General features: G+C 41.4%; 1 long non-coding RNA gene across 1 annotated transcript in view; it reads left to right on the top strand.

Moving 5' to 3' along the window:
* Positions 1-18,336, top strand: part of LOC120325056 — a 34,283-nt gene extending 15,947 nt beyond the window's left edge. The window contains exon 4 of the long non-coding RNA XR_005566863.1: positions 18,258-18,336. This is a non-coding gene — a long non-coding RNA (uncharacterized LOC120325056). The remainder of the gene's footprint in view (positions 1-18,257) is intronic.
* Positions 18,337-21,540: the final 3,204 nt, after the last annotated feature.

Genomic DNA, 21,540 nt, shown 5'->3' with positions numbered 1-21,540 from the left:
TCAAGCACAAGCTTTACTTGAGTTCACTAATTATTTTTTGATTCATTTTAATTCTATTATTTAGTTGATTTATTTTAATTATATTTTAGTTTCAAGGCTGCATTTTCTTCTGTTTTGCCTCTTATTGCTCTGCTGTTTCCCACACATAGAGGCAGAGGACAGCTTTGTTTTTTTCCCCACCAGTCCTGCAGTTTGCTTTGAACCGTAATAAAAATAATAGTACTATCTATATATATGACAAATGGAGTTTTATATAGGAGTGTGCAACTTTTTAGATGTCATTCCAAAGAGATATGTGCTGCCAGAAAAAAAAAAAAGGTAGAAGAAAGATATTAAAAGGTACAATAGAAAATTAAGGAAAAGGGGGACTAATATGATATATATTTGTCTGTAATCCATTTCTGTCTGGATCTTATTGATCTATGATGTTGATATCATAGTTCAGTCTCTATTGGCATTTTAATCAATCCCATTCATGTGTTTTTGTCACATTCTTTGAGAGATGTTGATTGAATGTTAATTTGGTTTGATGTGGGAGATGGGAAAACAGAGCATTGGTAACAGTCAAAAGTTCAACCAAAATGCATTTATTTCCAAAATAATGAACTTGTTTCAGCCTCACAGCTATGCAAGCACAAGTAGCTGTGATGGATGTTACAGCAGTGATTCTGCTCTCAAGCTTTACTGGCAGCAAGACAACCCAGCTGAATTAATAATAAACTATGGGGTGTGATGCACGGGGGTGTGGAAGCCACACTTCTTGTGCCCTTTCCATGCTCACATAGGGCAGACTGAAAGCAAACAGTGACACCACCTGAGAGGTACATGAATGAACCTGACACCATAGAGGTTTGGTCCAGCCTGACCCAGGAGCTCTGCTAACTCAGGAAGTGGAAGGGAAGTTGTAAAGTTTGGGTTAGAAATGTAGCAGCATGGAATGAGAGGAGCCTGTCCAGCTGTGTGGAGTGGGTGTTCTTGTCTTCTCTTATTAAATGCATCCTACAAGCCAGTATGAATCATCACACAGGAGTCTTTCTTTTATTCTGGTGGCAGGTAGCTGACATAAAAATTTACATTTTAAATGATTTTTTTTATGATCCTTTTTAAGCCAATTTGAGTTTTAAATATTTTTTTCTTTAATAGTATATATCTTTATAATAAAATATGGTCCAAATACTTTTGTCTAGTACTTCAAAATAGTCAGGTGTGCAGGTTTGATCCCCATTTACACAAATGAACTCTGCAATTCATGCACAGTCACAGGTGGGCTCCAGGCATCTTACAATGTCCAATATGATTGCCTCTGGTTCTCTTCATTAGCTACCAGCAGGTTGTTGCCCCTAGGTTAGGCAAAAAATTAAGACCTTATTCTTCTTTTCAATCTATGATAGATTTTTTTTCTACTGTACCTGTATGGTACTCAAGTCAGTTTAGCACAATTTTAAAATTTCATTATAATTGCAAGTAGGTGAAATCAGTCTGTCAGTGGTGATGCAATCTGTGTGTAGTTGTTTTGTGAGATGCTGAGTTTCTCCAGGAGAACTCCTAAAAGGAAAAGACTAAAAATTACCTAACTCACTCAAGATTGAGGATATTAAGGATTACTGGATGCAGGCTGTGTCTGCCCAGCCTCCACCCAGAGCACAGGGCTTTCCCTTCGCTCTCACCTGCTCTCTGAGCTTGTTGGCACAGCAAGCAGCACCATCTGCTTCTCAGGAAATCACGTGTCCAGACATCCTTGAGCACCATTCAGGAGATCAGCAGCACACCTTGGACAGCCTGGTGTCCTGGGCAAGGGACATGCAGTGCCAAATGGTGCTACTGGACACAGCCAGTGCCTTCCTGATGGACCCCAACAGGAGGGATTCTCCTGGCAAACTCGTAGGAGCTTAAGCAGTTTTGATATAGAGTTCATTTTTCTCCCTCCTTGTTTCAAACAGAAAAGGCTTTTGTTTAGTTAATCACAGAAGTGCAAGTCAGGAGATGTTCCTGCTTTAAGATGGTATCAGTAACTGGGTATGAAGAAAGAGGTACCATATCTCCCTTATCCAGGGCCTATGAACGCGTGCATTTCCTTTTAAGATAATACCTGGTGTAACTGGATATATGATGTGGAGGCTTTCATTTTTATATTAAGAGAAGTTTTATTCAATATATTTGAACAGTAGGTTTGAGGTTTGGCAATCTCTTTTTGGAAAATGTTTACTACTTTTTAAGGTGAGCTCTGTAGAGATTTGGTTTGCTTTTCAATCCCTGTCTGGCAATAACACCACCGTCTTTCCATCTGTACCTCACCTTCATTGCTGAACCCACACGTGTACTCTAGGTGCTTTCCTATGAATCCAAAGTCAGGGACATGATCCAAGGCCCTGGAAAGTCAGAAGGAGTTTTCCTAGCTAGTAGGCTTTGGAGTAAGCCTCTGGTGGGTAATTTAGTCAGATGCTTGTTGAGTGGTGCTTCATCCTCTGAAAACATTGCACTGTTTCACTGTTGTCCATCCTCAGGCTGCCTATTAATTTTTAGAAAGAGTTTAAGTTGTTGATTATTGGCCTGTAAAGCTCTTAGAGGTTTGGGAGCTGTCTGAGGCTCCCTCTTTGTGAATCTGCTGGGCTGGTGATCAGCCCCAAGGCATGAGAATGGTGGCATTTTCCAGGTAAGATACTCAAGACTGAAATTCTCTGTGGAGAGCCCACGTGTTAGAACTCCAGCTGGGCCAAAATAGCCTTTGAACGTGTCAAACAGTGCAAGGGGAATCTATAATTAGAGTTTTAGAAAGGATGATGGCTGAGAAGTGTTCACTGTGGAGTGGCAGGGAGCTTAGCTGAGTCAGGGTGTGCTTCCAGTTTGTCATGTCTGAATCCAGAACGTGCTGAACTGGTCTTAATCCTGGTGTAATGGTTTGACTCATTCTACACTTAAGTGGACATGCACATATTAGTACTTAAAGGTTGAAAGACACCTCTTAATAAAAAGTAGCCCTCCTTGGTGGGAGTGTGTTTGGGTAGGCAGTGATTCTCTTCTCGTGGTTTCTTACATAGAGAATCATGAATTTTCCTTCTTGATCAAGGTGTGACAATCTCTGCATTGATTCCCTTGATAAATGTAGGGTGAATTCCTGGTAAATCACAGTCATGATCATTTGTGGTGCATCGCCATGTCTGTCTGTTATAATATTGAACCTGGATAATAAAATATACTTTGTATCTCGGTGTTCCTGCCAAACCTATTTAAGCATGGGGATGATTTGCTGACACATTCCAGCAGCAGGCTCTCAGGAATGTGTCCCTGTAAATCCTCCTCTGTTGTTTGTTTGGCCAGTGATGCTGTTTGTAAATGGGGTGCCACTTGGTGCTGTCTTGTGATTGCTCTTCAAACCCTGGGACGTTTGCTCCGTCCTCAGCTGAAGGAAGCGAGCAGCCCAGGGAGTACTTTGGAAGGCAAGATGTATCTCTTCAATATTAAAGTCACAAATCTGTAAGGAGTGCAAATATTCTGTCTCTAGGATGCCAATTCCCTTTTATGACTCCCTCAGTAATTACTTAGTAATATTTATTATGGGACAGTGTACTAGGGAAAAAGCAGTTTTTTTGTAGATGGGACCCAAAGTGAAACTGAGGTGTTTGATAACAGTGAGATCTGCACAGTGCGTTCGTGAATGTAGGGAAAATGAAGCAGAGATGGATTTTAAAAGCCACCTTGTAAAAAAAAACAAAACAAACTACAGTCAAGAGCATTTGCAACTGATGCTAATTTGAGATGCAGAGCACAACTTTCTGCCCCTTGCAAACTTGGCTTCTGCTTCCCTGCTGCTCCAAGTGCACTCCCTCTGGCATGAGAAAACCACATTAAATGGACTGGGTTTCTATCAGACTGCTTTGATTTGGACAGTTGATATTGGAAACATTTACGTAGGTTATAAACTCCTCAGAGTTTGGATGAGATGACTTTGCATAGGTCGATCACAGCATAGTGGGACTCATCCCTGTCTCGAGCTTCCAGGCACCAACACAGCCAACAGAAATGCCTTCTATTTTACAGGTGTAGGGAATTTTTAAGGCCAAGGAGACCTTTAGGTTATCCAGTAAATGTGCTTGGCTGTTATTGTCCTCCGTGGACCTGCATAGATGAGGATGATAGTGCTGGATTGGGGATGAATCAAACTTGGGTCACACCAAGCCTGGGTGCAATAAACACCTTTGCTGAGGGGTAAAATCCCTTCTGTGTAGTTATATTTGTGTAGTTATATCTGCCCGTTGCCGCTGACCTTGGCTGGGATTTCTCAGTCTTACAATAATACTGATGTTATTAAGACTGGCTACAATCTTTAGAAATACGTGCTGTGAAAGTAAGCAAAACCTGACTGTATCTACCCATCACTCACAGATTTCCTTTCCAAAGGAAACTGTCTAATGAAAACTCTGAGTGCACTCGTGCAAATATGCATATCCATTCCATATATAAACTCATATAGTTTATATATATATATGTATTTTACATTCCCATTCTACATATATATGAATAAGTGAGGGTATATATATTTATACATATTTTTCCTTTTTTGAAATCCCAGCAATGTGAGTCATAGAATTTTAAAAGCTTTTTAAAAATAAAGACCTTGGGCAAAATCAATAAAAGCAGCTTAATTGGAAAAGAAATGACTAGATTCTTATGCCTAAGTGTAGATTACCACAGTTTTTCATTTTTGCTACTGAATGGCATAAAATTTGAAGTGAAAGCTGAAAATTTCAGCCTTGGCTCAGAACTCCCTGGCAGACTCAAGGCATTGAGATATTTTTCACTGTTTAATTATATTTAATGTTTTAGGACTGACTAAATTGAATGGGTATGGTAAGCTTTTAAAATTAATTGATGCTCTCTCAATTTAATAAATGCAAGGTTGAAATAATGCCCTAAGCTTCAGCCTACATATTGGTACTTCACTCTCAATATCCATGCCCATGAAGACAGCAGTCTCATTCCCCTCCTTCTATAATACATTAATATTTTATGGAGCAGAACAACAGAGAGTCAATAGACAGTTTAATATTATGACCATGGTGACGTAAAGCCCAGTACTTGGCACGTTTCTCATCTCTAAAACCTCCAAAGCCTCCTGCCTGCGCATGATCCAGGTTAGATCTTGTGGCTACGTCCTTATTGTCTCCAGATACTTGGCTGTCTCACAGAGTGACTTTTGGCAGAGAAGTGGTGGAAGCTTGTCTGGCTACCAACAAACCCACCCAGTGCTCAGGTGCTCGTGGTCCCACGTGATCTGGCTGATACACTGGAGCCAGGCATGAAGGTCCTGCCCTCAGCCCCTAGAAGACATTTGTGTGGTGGAATGGCTGTTTAAATGAGAGGGAAGAAGTTGCTTATTTGGGTTATTGATGTTAATGTGATGTGAAATGAGTTGGGCCACTCGGCTGCATTTATAAACATAATTACCAACATTTAATGAAGGATACTTAAGAAGAGGAGGAATTACTCCAAGCTTTGGAGTGCCTTTGTTTGCAGAATGAAGCTGAGAATTGGGATCAACAGGGCTGGAAATGAATTAGGGTCTGAAAAATACAATATAGTTGCTGTAGGTGCCTGGGTGACCTGACAAGCCAGTCGTTCCATCTCCTCCTTGGACGACTCCAAGGAGTCTTCAAGTTGCAATGGTGAGAGAAGGAGATTCATTCCTTTTCTGGTTTGAAAGTAAAAGCATGTTGAAGCAGAAGACCAATGTGGTGCCAGTGCCCTGCTTAACCTGCAGTTCATGCCTGCCTTGAGAAAGGGAGCAGGACATAAACTGTCTGCTGGTTCTTTTCACCAGGATGAAGTTCCAGCCAATGTGTTGAACTTCAGTCCCTATTTATCTGACCAACAATATGTAAGAACATAAGAGCTGTACTTGGGTCAGAGCAGAGGATTCAGTAGCTCAGGTATTCCACCTTTGACAGAGACCAGCAGCAGAGCCTTTGGAAAGAAATACAGGATTCAGGTGAGCAGGGAGAGAGCACCACACAGTGCAGACCCTCACAGCTTTCTGCCATGGCACAATGTTCTGTTCAGATCAACCCAGATATTTCACTAATATATTTTTAGCTGTTGAACATGACAATGACATGGAGAAATGAAAGGCATTTCCTGTGCTCAGAAAAGGGTGTTCAGTGCAGGCAGAATTAGAGATCTCAATTTCCCTGCTTCCCCTTTCATCCTGGCTCTCACATGGCTCAGTGAGCTGTCACAAGGACAGCAGCCCTTTTATTTTGCAAAACAATTCACAGTTGTTGGGTTCAATTTGATATTTGGTTTTTGCTTCCAACAGTTCTGCTCTGCCACTGTCGGAGGCTTCTTTTCTGCAGGGCTGCAGGATGTCTTAACATTTTGGGTTTGGTTGTGGCATGTGTGTTCTGTGATTGATTGTGTTCATTAGGCAGGTTGGCTGTTGTTTGTCTCACTATCAATAGATAAGTTAGCAAACAAGATAAGGACCAACCAGCACACTTGCTGTAGTAATTACTGTAGGTTCAGATAAAACATGTAGCACTGGAGCCACTCTGTAATGAATCCTTGTTGACATGAAGCAGGAGATATATTTTATATATATATATATTAGACTTTGAAGTCTTTCAGAGCCAAATGGGAAGAACTGCAAAAGAGGGAAGTGCCTAGTTCTTGAGGGCAGTGTGTGTAGCACCTCAAATAATGAGAGCATAGTTAGTGTATGGCACCAGTTTTGAGCTGAAACACTTTATTTTGTGGATCCAGAGGCATCAAATTTTCTCACAAAATTGGATCAATTTTGATGAAATCTTCTCATTGGAAAACACAGCAGCAACAAAACTTAATACTCTCCAGCACAAAATCTTTGGACAGTCTTTCTTATACCTTCCCATTTTGAAATATCCTTCCCTCTTACTTAAAATGCAGTTAGGTCCTTAAAATTAAACCAAAATATTTTCCAGGTACCTTTAATGTTCTTCACTATCCTTCCCATGTGCTATGTTTCAGTTTTTTTCCCCAAGCCTGACTCAGCATCCCTCAGGCCTGTTTCTTTGTCTCAAGCTGTTTCTATCCACTGGCTCCCTTGTTCTCTCCCTGCTGAACTGGAAAGAGCAATTGCAGAGGAAGTGCCATTAAACCCAACATGCTCTGAAAATCTCTGCCAAACAAACAGCTTTGGACTTAGCTGTTCTCACCAAGCACTCCCACAGCCTTAGGTCAGCCAAATGGGAGCAAGGGGGTTGTTTTATATTAAAAAACCAGCAACATGTACCCACCAAGACAGTGACCCCTCATATGAGGGAACTGAGGTCCCCCTGTCCTACAGTGTGAGGGTCAGAGAACCTTTTAGATGTGATAGATTAACTTCTGGTGCAGTGAAAAGCTCTTACCATTAAATATTGTCTGCTCACAGCTCATGGTTCTGTATTGGTTCAAGCAGTCAGATTCCCAAAGACTGTTCGTACCCCAAAAGGAAATAAGCAGCAATCTTCCTTATATCCAAAGATATAATTTGAAGAAGCATAAAACTTTTGTCATGATTTTAATTAAGTAACCTTTGCTTGGTATCTGCCAAATAGACCCCCTAGTCACTGTTCAACTGATAGTGCAGGGGATGTTGATACCTGCAGGAGGTGATGTAGCTGTGTGTTCCTGAATCATTTTAACAATTTCTAATGCGTTTGATAAAGATTTTTAATGGCACTGATGCTTTAGAAAGCTGTTCTGGAAACTGTGCAACAAGAATTTGCGGTTCCATGTGTGCCACATGGGAAGTTTTTAAACCCGGCAGGCAGAAGAGAAAGTACCTTAAAAGAAGTTATTTTAACACCAAAGAGGCTCTTGGAAGCTATTTGTGAACATTATCCAGCTATCTTATCTCAGGCATCAATTTCTGCAATGAGGTGCAAAGAACAGACAAATGAGATGAATCTTAGTTACCTTCAAAGGGTGGGGAAAGTTTCACAAGGAGGATTAAATGTAAGACAAATGAGAGAGCCCACTGGGAAGAGATTTAAAAGCATTCAGTACCCACATCAGAGGTGAGAGGTGAAGTGGTAGAAGTTATTTTGCCTTAATTGAGACTCCCTGATGCCACTGCAGAGTCGTTTAGATCACTCACCCCCTCACACTCCTCGTGTAGGAGTGATTCTGAGGGACTGTAGATGGATGCAGGGCATATGCTGAGCAGCCAGAATGAAGGATATGTTAGGGGTGCACTATAACTTTAAAACCAGTCAACTTTGATGCAGCCACACCTTATTCATGACATTATTTGCAGCCATCCAAACTCCTGAGCCCCCGGCAGGCGAGTGACATCAGCTTTGTCTTGAAAGTGTTGCAGAGGTGTGTCATGAGCCTGTAATTTAAAATGAATGGGTCTTAATGAGCCCCAAATGATTGCTTATACCTACACATGTGTGGAGTAAGAGCATATAAATCAGAGTTGTCGTTCTGTGTTTCCTTGAGGTACAAATCAAACCAGTGGGTCCTAAAACAGAGGTAGGAGCTGCATTGTGGTGCAAGGCAGAGCAGGAAGAACTAAACAGCAGCAATGGAAGGAGGATCTGTGAAATAGTTTAGAAAAATCAGTAGTCACATAGTAGCCTGGTCTTGACAGTTAGAGGGGCTATCATGCTCCTGTGGTTTGTTTGGGATCAGATGGAGGGAACATTGTGAAGTTTCAATTATTATTTTTGTGGATCACCATGAGAAACACAAGCTGTTGAATATCTACATATTGAGACTGTACTTGAATTATGTCTTTTGTGCAGGGGAGGGGTTTTATCTCCTGCTATCCTTCCTTTGTTTAATAGTTTGCCACGGGTGAAACATTTGTTAGGACTGCAAAGGAACTGCTCTGGCTCCTTCAGCAGCATGGAGGATTGACTCAGGGGAATAAGTTGCCCAGAAAAGCAATGACACAGCAAGTCACCCACCACTATATGTTTGCAAAGAGAATATGATCCACCTCACACCTGTAGCAACACAGGTTTCTTAAGAAAGAGAGAGAAGCAGGTGTCCAAAATTGACATATTGCACTGAAAAGTCACCACATAATGCAGGAGTGAGAGGGGGCTGATTTGAGGGTGGAAGCACCTGTAGAGAAGGTGTGTCTGGATGGAGAGCAATTCCTTCTGGGTGGAAAACCTTCATAGGATGGTTCAACAGAATGACCTTTGTAGTCACCTTGGGTCTCCAGCAGAACTGTGATTGTATCTAGGAAGTCCCCATGTGTGCAGTGGTTTTCAGATTGCCAGGACAGCATTCCTGAGTTTTAGGTGTGTGTCCATCTGGTGTTTGGATAACTGATGGACCAGAAAGGGCACAGCAGTACCCCCACTGACTGTAGGTGACTCTGTCTTAGGGTGTCTCTTCCTTTCTCTGATTTTCTGAAGTTTGTCTAGCTGCGGATTTGAGCTCTGTAGGACTAAAGTTCTGTAATTGGCTTCAGCTCTGGCTTGAGGGAACGAAGCTCTGAAGAAATAGCTCTGTATCAAAAAAAGATGATCGTCTCAAACTGTAGTACCTGGCATGATCCCTGCAGCAGTTTCAAAATTATGTACCATCAAATGCCATGCCACGTCCCTCATAATGGTCATTAGCAATTATGTCACATTGAATCACAGAAAACACCATGAATTTGGTGCTAATAGAGCAGAACAAAGTCTTTTCTGGCTCCTGAGTCTTATTCTTTAATCTCTATAACTGGACGCTGCAGTTCAGCCCTGGCAGGGAATCTTGTTTCTCTGTAGCTCTGTGCTTGCTTTTAGTTTTAAGGAGACATCCAATTCTGGAGAAAATTCTGCCACTGTCAGGCTTGTAAATGTGGTAATTTATGCAGGACAAGCACATTATCTACAGAGAGCAGCCCTCCTCTGCCTCGTGTTCACAGTGCCTGTAAAATCCAGGCAGCAGAAGCCCTGGTGTGTGGCCACCCATGGCCCGGGTCAGCACAGCTTTGCTGCTGCAGGAAAATCTGCTGTGCCGTGGAGGGGAGGAAGAGGTGCCAAACCTCACAGGTCTGAGGTTTTTCTGCAGCAATGAATATGTACTTGCATTGGCAAGGACTAGCCTGGCAAACAGATGTGTTCGTCCTATCAGGGCTCCCTTATTGCCAAGTCGTGGAATAATTCTGCAGATGCCAAGAAAATAAATATGAGTTGTCTGTGGGGGGATTCAGGTAAGAGCCAGCAGACTGTCTCTTCTGTGCTGCAGTGACATTGTGAGGGAGGGAAGAATTATGTTTGATGGGAATTCTCAGAATGGCTCAGAAATGGGAGCAGGAAGGAGAGAGTGAAGCATCAGTGTGGAGTGGTCATTTTTTAGGAAAAGCATTACCTGGGAGAAAGGGCAGTGAGAGGAATGAGCAGTAACCACGCCCATGCTCATCACATCATAATCGTGGGGAGAAAATGAAGCTCCTGTTTGTGTTAAAGTCCCACCAGTGATTTGATGAATAAGAACACGAAAGACAAATAGCAACACAACCTAAATACCACCCCAGAGAGAGGGGAACGTTTGTTTTTAACTATTGGGTGATCTCACCAGACATTGGATGAATTCTCCTTGTCTCAGTTTTAAAAGTTAGACTCATAGCTGAGCCAAATGAAAGTCTTAAGGTTTGTGGGTGCTTTTAATTGTATTTTGTTTACAAAAGTAAGCACTGTCTACCCAACAAGTTTGAGCTGTTGAGTGATGAGACTAATTTTGTGTACACGCTCTGCCTACAGGCCAGGGCTCTAATGATGTTTAATTATCATGTAGAAAGAAAAATAAGCACGAACTATTCTAGTAACAAGTTTGTTACTACCAAGTTCTAACTGATTGACATTGGATATCAATCCAGCTGCACTGGAGTTTGTCTCCTCACAAGACAAACCTCATTTATGTTGGGGATGATCCATTAAGCAACAGACGTTGCCCTACGAGTCTGTTAAATCTCACAGGAGAGTTGTCAGCTGAGCTGGTCACTGTGATTTCTCTCGAGGTCTATGGAAAGTAAACTCAGTTGAAATTGGGATGAATCATCTCTCCCTTTAATTTGTTTGGATTTTGTAAGAATTTTCTCTCACATTGGACTACAGTGAAGTTCAGGGGTTGTAGAAGTAATGTTACCTCCAGTGTTTTAAACAGTAGCACGTCCAGCTTTGAACCACATTGTTTATTGGGAGCTTGGCTTCCTGTTTGCTGAGATTTCACAACATCTCTACATCCCATTGAGCATTTGTTTTGAAAACCCAGCATGACAAAAAGGACTTCTAATTTTAGACCCTCCAGATTGGTAACTTGCCCTCAAAGCAGAAGTCATTGATTGGCATGTATCCTTAATGTAACATAATGCACATTATGTTCTTCAAAGACCTGCTTAGCCTACTTTCTGGTAATGTTGCTGCTGTGTTTTTCTATAGCTATTGTTCTTTCTTTGTGACACTTCTAATGATCTCATGTAAAGCTGGTCATTTTACTTTACTTTGAATATAAATTATTTAAAAATAGCCATGATTCTGAATAAGAGTCGTACTGAGCTCTATAAAGTATCTTTTTTTTTTTTCCATTAAACCTGCCATCTGCAGCTGTTCTTTGGTGTAGGCTTTGCTTCACAGAGGTAAAAGATACATGTGAAACTTTTTTCAAATTACTTAAAAAAATGAAAAAGTCCAATACATCACTAGAATGACCCCAATATTTTTACAAATTCAAAACACTGTTGGGCTGTGACCTGTTTCATCTTGTCACCTTGTTTCTCCAAAGTGTTCTGACACTTTGATAGAATGTATCTGCTCAACTGTTTTCTCTAAAGTGTCAAACCACCACTGTACTCAGTTCTGTCTTAATCATGGAATCACAAAATGGATTGGATTGGAAGGGATCTTAAAGATCATCTCGTTCCACCCCCCTGTCATGGGCAGGGACACCTTCCACTATCCCAGACTTTTTTCTTCAGGTTCTTTTTCCCTAAAACTCCATCATTTTCTATTTTCTTTCAGCACTGTATCATCTTAATATTGTTCCTTGTTAAGATCCTGTGCTACTTCTGAAAGAACTTTCTTCTTCTCTTTTTATGAAAGTGGCTCATAAATGCCACATTTCTCTCTCAGCCAACCATATCTGCACCCACATTTTTCCTCCCTTTTTGAAATAGTAGAACTTGTGCAATTGTTACATATTTTTCATTTATCAATTCCTTCTAAATACAAATTAAATAAGTAAACGAAACCCAGAATCTGCCTTGAGATTAATTCTGGGTTTGCTGCAGTGTCATTCAGTTTATGTTGGAAGAGTTATTTCTGATTTGTATGAGTGTAAATTCATAATCAGAACCACACTTTGAGGCTTCAATCCAGCTAAGCATTTAATTCCCTTATTCTCCATAACAAGTTTATGCAAATAGTTTCTTGGTTGGCTGGTTGTTTTTGTTAATGAATGTGATGCAGCCCTGTGTGTTAACAGGCAGCTGTTTTTTTGTAGAGGAACTTCAAAATATGTTGTTAGTGGATCTGGGCTGGAAATGGTGATCCAGGAAAGCTGCATACAGCATAAAAACAACAACCACAGACCACAGGACCTTGTCAGCTGTGAGGAAGCCAATGAGTTTTTGCCAAAACTGAGAGGAGAGAGATGGAAAGACTCACTTACTGAAATGTGCAATTACTGAGTAAGAGTGGGGGGACCACTGTCAGGGGGACAGCGTGGGAGAAAATTCAGAAATGCAGAATGTTCCAGAGGTGGACTTGAGGAAAATTCTTGACAGGTTTTGAAGAAAAAGTGGAGGTAAAAAAGCTTTCTATACTTTATATTTACTACACATAGTCCCTTCATTTAACCTCTGCTTGGTGTGGTGTTTACCTGCGGGCAAAGTAAGTCAGGATCCTTGGGCTTGAGGAATATTTTATAGTTGCTTTAATCAGAACCATCACAGACACTCAGGGGGAAGGTCTGGGCGAAGCTCAGGTGGGACTCCCCAGTTCCAGCAGCTGGTAGAAGGACCATGGACTGGTACTGCTCGGATGGGGTGGATCTTCCAGTCACACAGAAACCTAAAACCACCCCCTTGGCTTTAGCCATTGCTGTGGACAGGCCTCGTGGGAAGGACTGAAAGGTCCCCAAGGCATAGTTAGGAACTTTGCATGTGCTTACTTTTAATTAACTAATTCCTTATCTAAAATTTGATAAAACTAGTTTGAATTTTTGTACTTAAGTTTGGTCTTTGTTAAGGAGCCTCTGAGGCTTCCTAATATCTAACCTAAAGCTGCTCTCTGTCACTTTAAAGCCATTCTCCCTTGCCCTGTCACTCCAGGCCCTTGTCACAAGTCCCTCTCCTGTTCTCTTGGAGCCCCTTTGGGCGCTGGAAGGGGCTCCCAGGTCTCCCTGGTGCTTTCTCCTCTCCAGGCTGCACAACTCCAACTCTCCCAGCCTGTCTCCATAGCAGAGGTGCTCCAGCCCCCTGAGCATCTTTGTGGCCCTCTGGACTCTCTTCAACTGGTCCAAGTCCTTCTTATGTTTGGGGCCCCAGAGCTGAACACAGCACTCTCCAAATGCTTTAGATGTGGAGGGCACAACATGGTTGATTCCTGTATAGAAGTCGCTCACATGTTTAAAAATTACTTTCCAACTCACAATAAGCTGCCTTTGGTGACCATGAACTGAATTATTTGGTGCAAAAAAATAACAAATAGGGGAGGCCTTTGTTGACATTGTCACAAGATCAGAGTTTTTTATCAGTGAGCCCTTCCAAGCTCTGCAGGCTCCAGAGAAAAGCACAGGAACATCTGCAGCCTCCTGGGAATGAGTGAGGAGGGAGCTGCAGTGCCACCATCAGAATGTCTCTGTGGTCGATAGGTTCTGGAGTCTAAAGAGAGTGTCAGATTTTGGGGGACTCTCTGGTATCTGGTTATTATTTAAATAATACTTGGATATGAAACTAAATCCTGATAACAAGCCACAAATTAGCAATTCTGGTCCTGGCTGTATCTTCCTTTTCTGTATTGAATTTTTGTATAAATTAGAAGAGCATTTGATCCAAGCTACACTTGCTGCTTGTCTGCTTCTCACAGGCTACTCTTTTTACTGACATACCCTTGGGGATTCAAGTTAAATATGTGAAATATCAGGGTCCTGCTGCTGGAGTGGTTTGTTTGAAAGTCTCAGACTTTTGAAATCCATCCCCGAATTAGTAGAACCTACTGAAATGCTACAGATCTGTAGGGTGTGGGGGTGTTTATCCCCTCTTGGATTTAAGTGGCATTTCTTATTGATGATTGAGTGCAGGAAGTAGGAAAGTGGGGACAAGACAGAAACAGCCACAAACTGTAAGGGTGGGAGATAGACCAAGTGATGCCATTAGCAATTTATCTCATGCCAGAATTAAGAAAAGGTTTTCATAATATTTACATTTAAATACATGTATTTACCATATTTGAAAGCCAAACACTGCATTAGTTTCCTTGGTTCTTCAATCCTCAGATGTGGTCTTTGTCAGAGCCTGTTATTAAATGGTGTACAAAGTATTATCTGACTTCCTGACTGGCTGCAACAGGAGCTTTAACAATGCTGGCAACATGAAACTAAGACTAAAACTAATACCATAAGACATGAATATGTATAAAGATATTAAATTCAGTTCTGGTACGGCTTTTTTTGTGTGCTTTGAAGACTATGGTGTGGTGAAATAGAGATTTTCTTGCAACAACTTTTCAATTTGTATTTAATTGACTTTCTGTAAAATCATATGTATTTTCATGTGATTTTTTTCTCCTAAAAATCAACATGTGCATTATCTGCATTTTTCTAATAAGATGATAAATACCGTGTGTAAAATGAATAAATATAAAAATTAGACAGATAGGAACATCTGTTCATAGAAATTACTTACTTTCAGTTTGCTTATTCATTTTTTTTCATTTTACCAGGTCTGGTTCTTCAAGTCAGTTCTTTTAAAAATTGGCAGAGGGTAGAAATAGGCGACAGTATGAGAGTAACTGTTTCCTACTTACTTCTAATAAATAACAATCTTATAAATATAATATGTAAAGTGGAATAATAAGGAATTTATTCTTGTTTGCGCTAATCTGGCTGCACAGAAATAGAGATGAGATTTCTCTTCGAAAGAGATAAAACTGAAGCCGTTTCAGCCCCAAAGATGAGTGAATAAATTGCTCTGTTAGTGGGGAAAAAGAAAAATTCCCCAGTGAGTTCTTCCACACGTGGTTACACACCCGAGTCATCCAACTCCACGTGCTCAGCAGCACAAAAACAGGTGTGCTCAGGCAGCCTGGCCCCAAGCACAACCTCCCCACCCAATGTATTCATTGTCTTTCAGCAATTTAGTCCAAACAGATCCTTTTGACTCTGGAAGCCTTGTAAACAAACAGAAGTCTCTTTGGTTTCCTTGTTCACAGAGCTCTAGTTCAGCTCAGGGCGTCAGCACAGCAGAAAATTTGGATGGAATAACAACAGATTTCTCTTTTGAATTCACGGAACCTTCCCTTAATGAAATTTATTCCAACATCTCGAAAGTCACAGGCTGGGGTTGTTTACTGGCAGAAAAGGCTGCTGCCCTCAGGAAGGTTTTATTTCCATGATCTGTTGCAGTGAGAGCTTTGAGGTCTTGGCTCCTGTGGTGGAGCAGGGTGGTTAGAAAGCGTGAGAGGGAGCTGGTGAGACCCTCCAAGCATTCCTGCCCCTGGCCAGCCCCACGGGGTTCACCTTCCTGAGCAGCATTTTGAAGGAAAACTGAGGGGCAGCATTTGGAAGGAAAGAAACAGCTCATTCCTGTTCAGGAGAAAACAGTTCCTTCCTGTAGCCCTGTGTGAGGAACCACTGCAGGAGAGCAAAAGTGCTCCTTGTCACCTTTTTTTTTTTTTTTTTTAATTAATGAAATATCCACAATGAAATTAAACAAATAAATAAAATTCCCCTCCAGTGAAGCCTAAGCTGATTTTCTACCAGCTTCCCTATGCTGCCTCATAAATGCTTTCTGTTCCATAAGACACACACACATCTATGTTCCCTCTCCCTCCACCCTCCTTTGACTTTCTCCCAGCACAAACATGGAGCATCCAGGGTCTTATTCAGGTGGTGGGTAAAAATGTGAATATTGCATTGGATACCTACAAAATGAGTATATAATAAAAGAATGTGTTTATGCACATAGACAATTCCTTTGGTGTTTGCCAGGGACTGTTTCAGAGGTGCTGCAGTTGCTTCAAAGGCGTCTGTAATAGTAAGAGGGGGCAGAGGAGCAGGAAGGGATGGGGTGAAGACTCAAAGCAGGCTTCAGCTGGGAGCAAAAGTGCAGGGAAGCAGTTCAGCAAGATGGTACTCCGACCTGAAGTAAAAACCTCAGTGACATCCAAGAAAAAGGCAGTTTTCCTACCGTGAAATAATCTTTCTCAGTCTAATCCATGAACATCTTCCTGTTTGCTGTGGATAATATCCCTCAGTAAGGTGTTAATCAAAAGAGATCTTACTAAAACCCAGCCTTTTGACGTGTTTATTTTTGTTGAGTATTCTGCTTTATTAACTAACCAAAGAGAAATCAGAGGAAGCATGCACCCTGCAGGGCCATATATATGTTATGTTATAAAAAGGTTTTTTATAGAAGGGTTAGAAACCTTTTGTTTCTGATTGTTGGTTATTTGGAAGCTATATGTAGAACCTCTAGAAATAAAGGGGATGATTATGTTTTATAGGCAAGAAGGGATTAATAAAACTCATAATGCTCAAAGAAACAGCTGTTTCTCTGTTCTGTAGTGCTTCTAAACCCTCATCTAATGCTGAGTGAGTCAGCTGGGAGACGCCACTAGTGTTAAAAAAGAATTAAATGGAAAAGTAGTGGTTATTATTTGAAAACAATTATTCTCTAATTGTGCTTTGAGGAGAGGAAAAGAAGAAAGAAAACTGCTGGTAAAATAATTTATAATTGGAACAAAGTACAGATTAGGAAGAAAAGATCTTTTAAAATAAAGACTTCCTAATCCATAAGCAGAGATGAAGAGACAGCAATAACAGCTTTTATTAGTGTGTTTTTAAAAGGCTGCATCACTCACAAGTGGCGTTGATGCAAACGAGGGGAGTCGGGCTTTCTCCTGGGGCTGCCGGCAGGGCAGGGCAGGGAACTCCCCCCGCATTCCCGGCTCTGCTGTTCCTCGGAGCCGGGCACGGCGTCTCCTCAGCCCTTCTCCTCGCCCATCCCAGCCTTCCCTCTGTTTTTTTAGCTTGGCCCGGGGTGGGTTGAAGTGTCGAGGAGTCAAAGCAGAGGCTCTTTTGATGCACAACGTGTGCGGTGTGTGGCTTCAACCTCAGTGGTTATGGTAGGAAACAGTTCACTGGCATTTCTGTGCCTTTCTTTTTCTTTTCTTTTTTTTCCTGCTGCCTGGAACATCCATGTGATTTTGCTGTCTGACTGGCAGAGGGAGAAAATAGAGCTTGTCCATTATGCACTTTCCATTAGAAGTGTATATATTTAATAGCTATGGTTTGCAGTGACCTTAAGCCACATGATGTAATCCTTTATTCAATTTTTAATAAAGGCAGAATTCCCATCAAGTTTGAGGGTTGTCAGTGTGAAAGAGATGTTGAGATTTATCCAGTAGATTATAAAATATTCTATCCTGGTGCCTTACCTTCTTTCAATAATGTATTTTAATGGCATCTCTGGAAATGCAGGAATACTCTTTGATTTGATAATTAATGGGCTTTTCCATTAGTCTTTGTGAAGATCTTTGATCCCATAAAGACCTCTAGATTTACAAATGGTATCTTCATAAATATATCCAGCATGACTACTTTTACTCCTTGTCCTTTTGTTTAGTTTTTGTTTCATTTAATCTTACTTTTCCATTATACCACTCTGGTCTTTGTTCAAGCCAAACCTAAACCATGACAATAAAGGCAGACAAATCTCTACTCCTAAGTTTTCTAGGGAGTTGGCATTCAGGACCTCAAAAAAGAGGAGGGAGAAAGAACCCAGTAAAAGACACAAACAGCAGTTCCATCAGCAACCGGAGAGCCAGAGGAAGCACTGGGAAAGAAATGATTGCTTCATTTTCCATTTTCCATTTTTTCCCTTTTCAGTTACCTGTAAAAACTTGCCAGAAACTAGATTTCGTTTCTGGATGAAGAACCTGACACGTTTTGTGTAATTGCAGGTTGTGTTAAATGTGTGATAAGATAATGAGACAGTGGTAAATGAGACAGATACTGGGTTTCCCTTTTTTCCTCAGTGGTCACTGTCTCTCTCTATTTTATCTCAATTTTTTTAGACAGTGCTGCAACGTGCTACACTTCCCAAAGTTCACTCTGGAAGAGGTTGAAAATAAATGAAGAAGACCTTCTTGAGGCCAAAGAAAAGTAATTTATTAGTCCTTAAGGCTGAAGCATATAAATTTGGAAGGCCTTCGAGGGGCTAAAGAAAATAAATTAAACCTAAAAAGATGCTACTTCAGGGACAAAGATTTATCATGTGGAGGCATATGAGGACTAAACTCATATTCTGAAGTTTCATAAGGGAGGCTCTTTGTTTCTTCCCTGAAAAACCCATTAGCTTCAAAAATACCAAGCCCACTCCAAGATTCAAAGTACCTGATGTTTCCTCGCTCCTGGAATAAATTACTGTCCCCTCTTTCTGTGAAATTAGGCTGCTCTGACACTTCTTTTACAGAATATTTTGCATAGAAAAAGTAAATTGTGCTGTTCCAGCTCTAAAACTGGTGGATCTGATTTATCATACATTCCCTCTAGCACACTACAGGAGCATTCTGGGGCATATGGTGCAGATGTCCTTGTGTCACCAGAAAAACAGGGAGTTTAGTTAATTTTGTGGCATAAATGGCTCTTTGTGAGCCCAATGCATGTGATTTGTTTTGGAGCAGGAGCTGGAAACCAATCCTTGTAGCCAACAGTTCTGTGTGTGCTCCTGGGCTGGGCAGGCTGGCAGCAGAGGAGACAGAGATCTGGTGGGATGCAGAGAACTTTGTGCCTGACCTTTCCTGCTATCCCTCTTTCAAACCCAGCGTGGAGTCAGGGGGCTGGAGGGATTCTGCAGAGCACAGTTTTCGGTGTTATATCTGTCCCAAGGCTTTTACATTCCATGATGTTGCTGTAGCAATAGAGGTGTTGATTTTAGAACAAAGCTTTGCTTGTTATTTGGGATATTTCTTCACTGACAGGCTCCCCGTGGTTTGATAGAAGAGAATTTTCTCTAGAGTTTTCTGTTTTCCTAAAGAAAATTTTATTTCTACGGTATTTAGTTTGTTGATGGTTGCACTTCAGCATGGTTGACTTTTTTTCCTCTTTTTTAACCTATTTTCTGGAGGGAAGAAAAAAAATCAGCCCCAAACCATCTGCCAAATTCCAGAAAATTCTGTAATCCAGAGGATGTTTCACTTAGTGTGATGGAGAGAGAGAGTCACCAGGCTCGTGCTGGGTTTGTAAAGTGTCCCCAGCTCCTTCCTCTTCACCCTGGGGAGCTGCATTCCCTCTGTTGGATGATCAGAGGAGCTCCAGCTCCAAGAGGTTGGCCAAACTGCTCTGGTGTTTCTAACAGTTACTCAAAGGAGAGGCAAAACCAAGTTAAAACTACCAGCCCTGGATCAAACAGTTCAGCATTTACTTTGGTTGACCTTCCAGTGTGTTCAGTGGGCTCTGTGAGACACGGCAGCCCCAAGAACACGCCTGGGGGGAAAGTCAGAACTCTGCTTTGCAGTTTTGCCTCTGGCTGACAGCTGTAAAAAGTGTTAACTAATGAAGTGTTCTAAATGGGTAAATAACAAAGAAAAAAAAATAGAAAACTAAAGACAGCTGCCCATGAAGAACAGAGCTTTCTACATGCAGAATTCAGTTTCTTTTCATACTTTGACATTGATTCCCTGGTCATCCTATAAACCAGCTTATGAGTTCAGAGCAGTAGGCAGCAAAAAATCCTCATTAAGTCCCTCATACTCCTGTTGTTTTTCTTCTGATCTCAAGTTTTCCTCTCCCACAGTGACATGTGCTGTCAGTACCTGGAGGGAACAGAATTTAAGATGTTATACTGAAAGTTTTACCTTTACTGATGTACAGATCAGGGCTTCTAAAACTACTAAAAATCAGAGAGGGAAGCCATATCTGTGGAACTAGCCCTGGCTGGTTTCTCTGTAGACTGAATCCGTAATGCCACTGGTGGTTCTCCAACAACTGGAGAGCATCCTGCACCAAGGCACGACCTCCTCCAGAGCCTCGTTTGCTCTCTCCTCCAGCTTCAGAGATCCTTCTCCATGCCCTCTGTAACATCTAATAAGAAGGGCCAGAAATATTCCAGGGAACTGAAACATTGCAGTAGCTTGGGATTTGTGGACCTTGTTGTTTGCCAGGCTCTGACATTGTATTTAGTGTGGTGTGAGCAAGAGAAGAAATGTCCCTGTGACCAGAGACTGTTAAGTCATGAAGGTGACAGAGGCCTGGCAGGACTTGTAGGTGTCCTACCTTGGTGCTGAAGGGATCAGAGGCAGCAGAAAAACCCAGAAAAGTGAGGTTTTCCCTCACAATGTCATCCAGAATAATTGTGTTGCCATAGCGATGGATAATTAAGCAAAGCTCTCTCCCTTCCAATATGTCACTTTCTTGCCTGAAGGAATTTTGTATTATTTTTTCAGGTGATATCAATTAGATTCAGCTTGAGTTATGAGATGTTATGTAAGGGAGTATTCCCTACTCCAATGGTACACTAGAGTTTGGTTCCCTCAAATATTTAATTTGGCCTACAGGGCAATCCAGGAATACTGCAGGCCAAGGCAATGGTTTGGTTTTGTGAGTTGCCAGCAAGAGAAAACATGTTTGTGATCAAAAAAGTATTGTAGCCTAACAGTGGGATTTTATTCTGTTCCAGAGATGCATACAGAGGTGTAATGGGTGAAGTATTCCCACTTAATATTTTCCATGTAGTCACAGAAAGGGAAGAAATCTCCACATGGCCATTCCATTCCTCAGTTGCAGATATGGAAGGTACACCTGGAGTTTTAATTCTAAGGCAGCACCGTGTAGCCCAGGCAGAGGGGAAGCAGAACAGGAATGCAGCTGGTACAGCTGCTCCAAGCACCCCTTTCTCCAGCCTGAGCCACCCTCCATCCTGTTCTGCTCCTGGGGAACACGAAGGTTCTGAAGAAGGTTTTGTACTCCCCAAGATCCATGACATGCTTCTTGAAACAGCTGCCATGTCCATTTCTGACATTTGCTGAAATAAGACACTTAAGTTTCCAGTTTCTCATTTTTGTGACTCTGCGCTCATCCTGGGCTCTGAAAGTCAAGCTGGATTTTTCCTGGTTTGCATACTGTTCCTGCTAGTAATGATGAATTATTCAGTGGGAGCTAAATGAAGGAGCCTATTGATGAGTGCAAATCAGAAATTAGTGTAGTTAACTTTCCAGGAGCTATATTGCCCAGAAGAATTGTTTGATATGGAACAGACCTGGCCAAAAACTGTTGTGCTGAGGAAACTTTGTGATTTGCTCAAAACTAGATTTCAAAAATATTTTAGTGGATGAGATGCTTTTGCCTGGTTCCATTTCT

The sequence above is a fragment of the Pipra filicauda genome, unplaced genomic scaffold (genome assembly GCF_003945595.2).
Source record: "Pipra filicauda isolate LSUMZ 115617 unplaced genomic scaffold, ASM394559v2 scaffold80_size11013439_pilon, whole genome shotgun sequence".
NCBI classification, from domain to species: domain Eukaryota; kingdom Metazoa; phylum Chordata; class Aves; order Passeriformes; family Pipridae; genus Pipra; species Pipra filicauda.
This window is presented reverse-complemented; position numbering and strand designations above follow the sequence as displayed.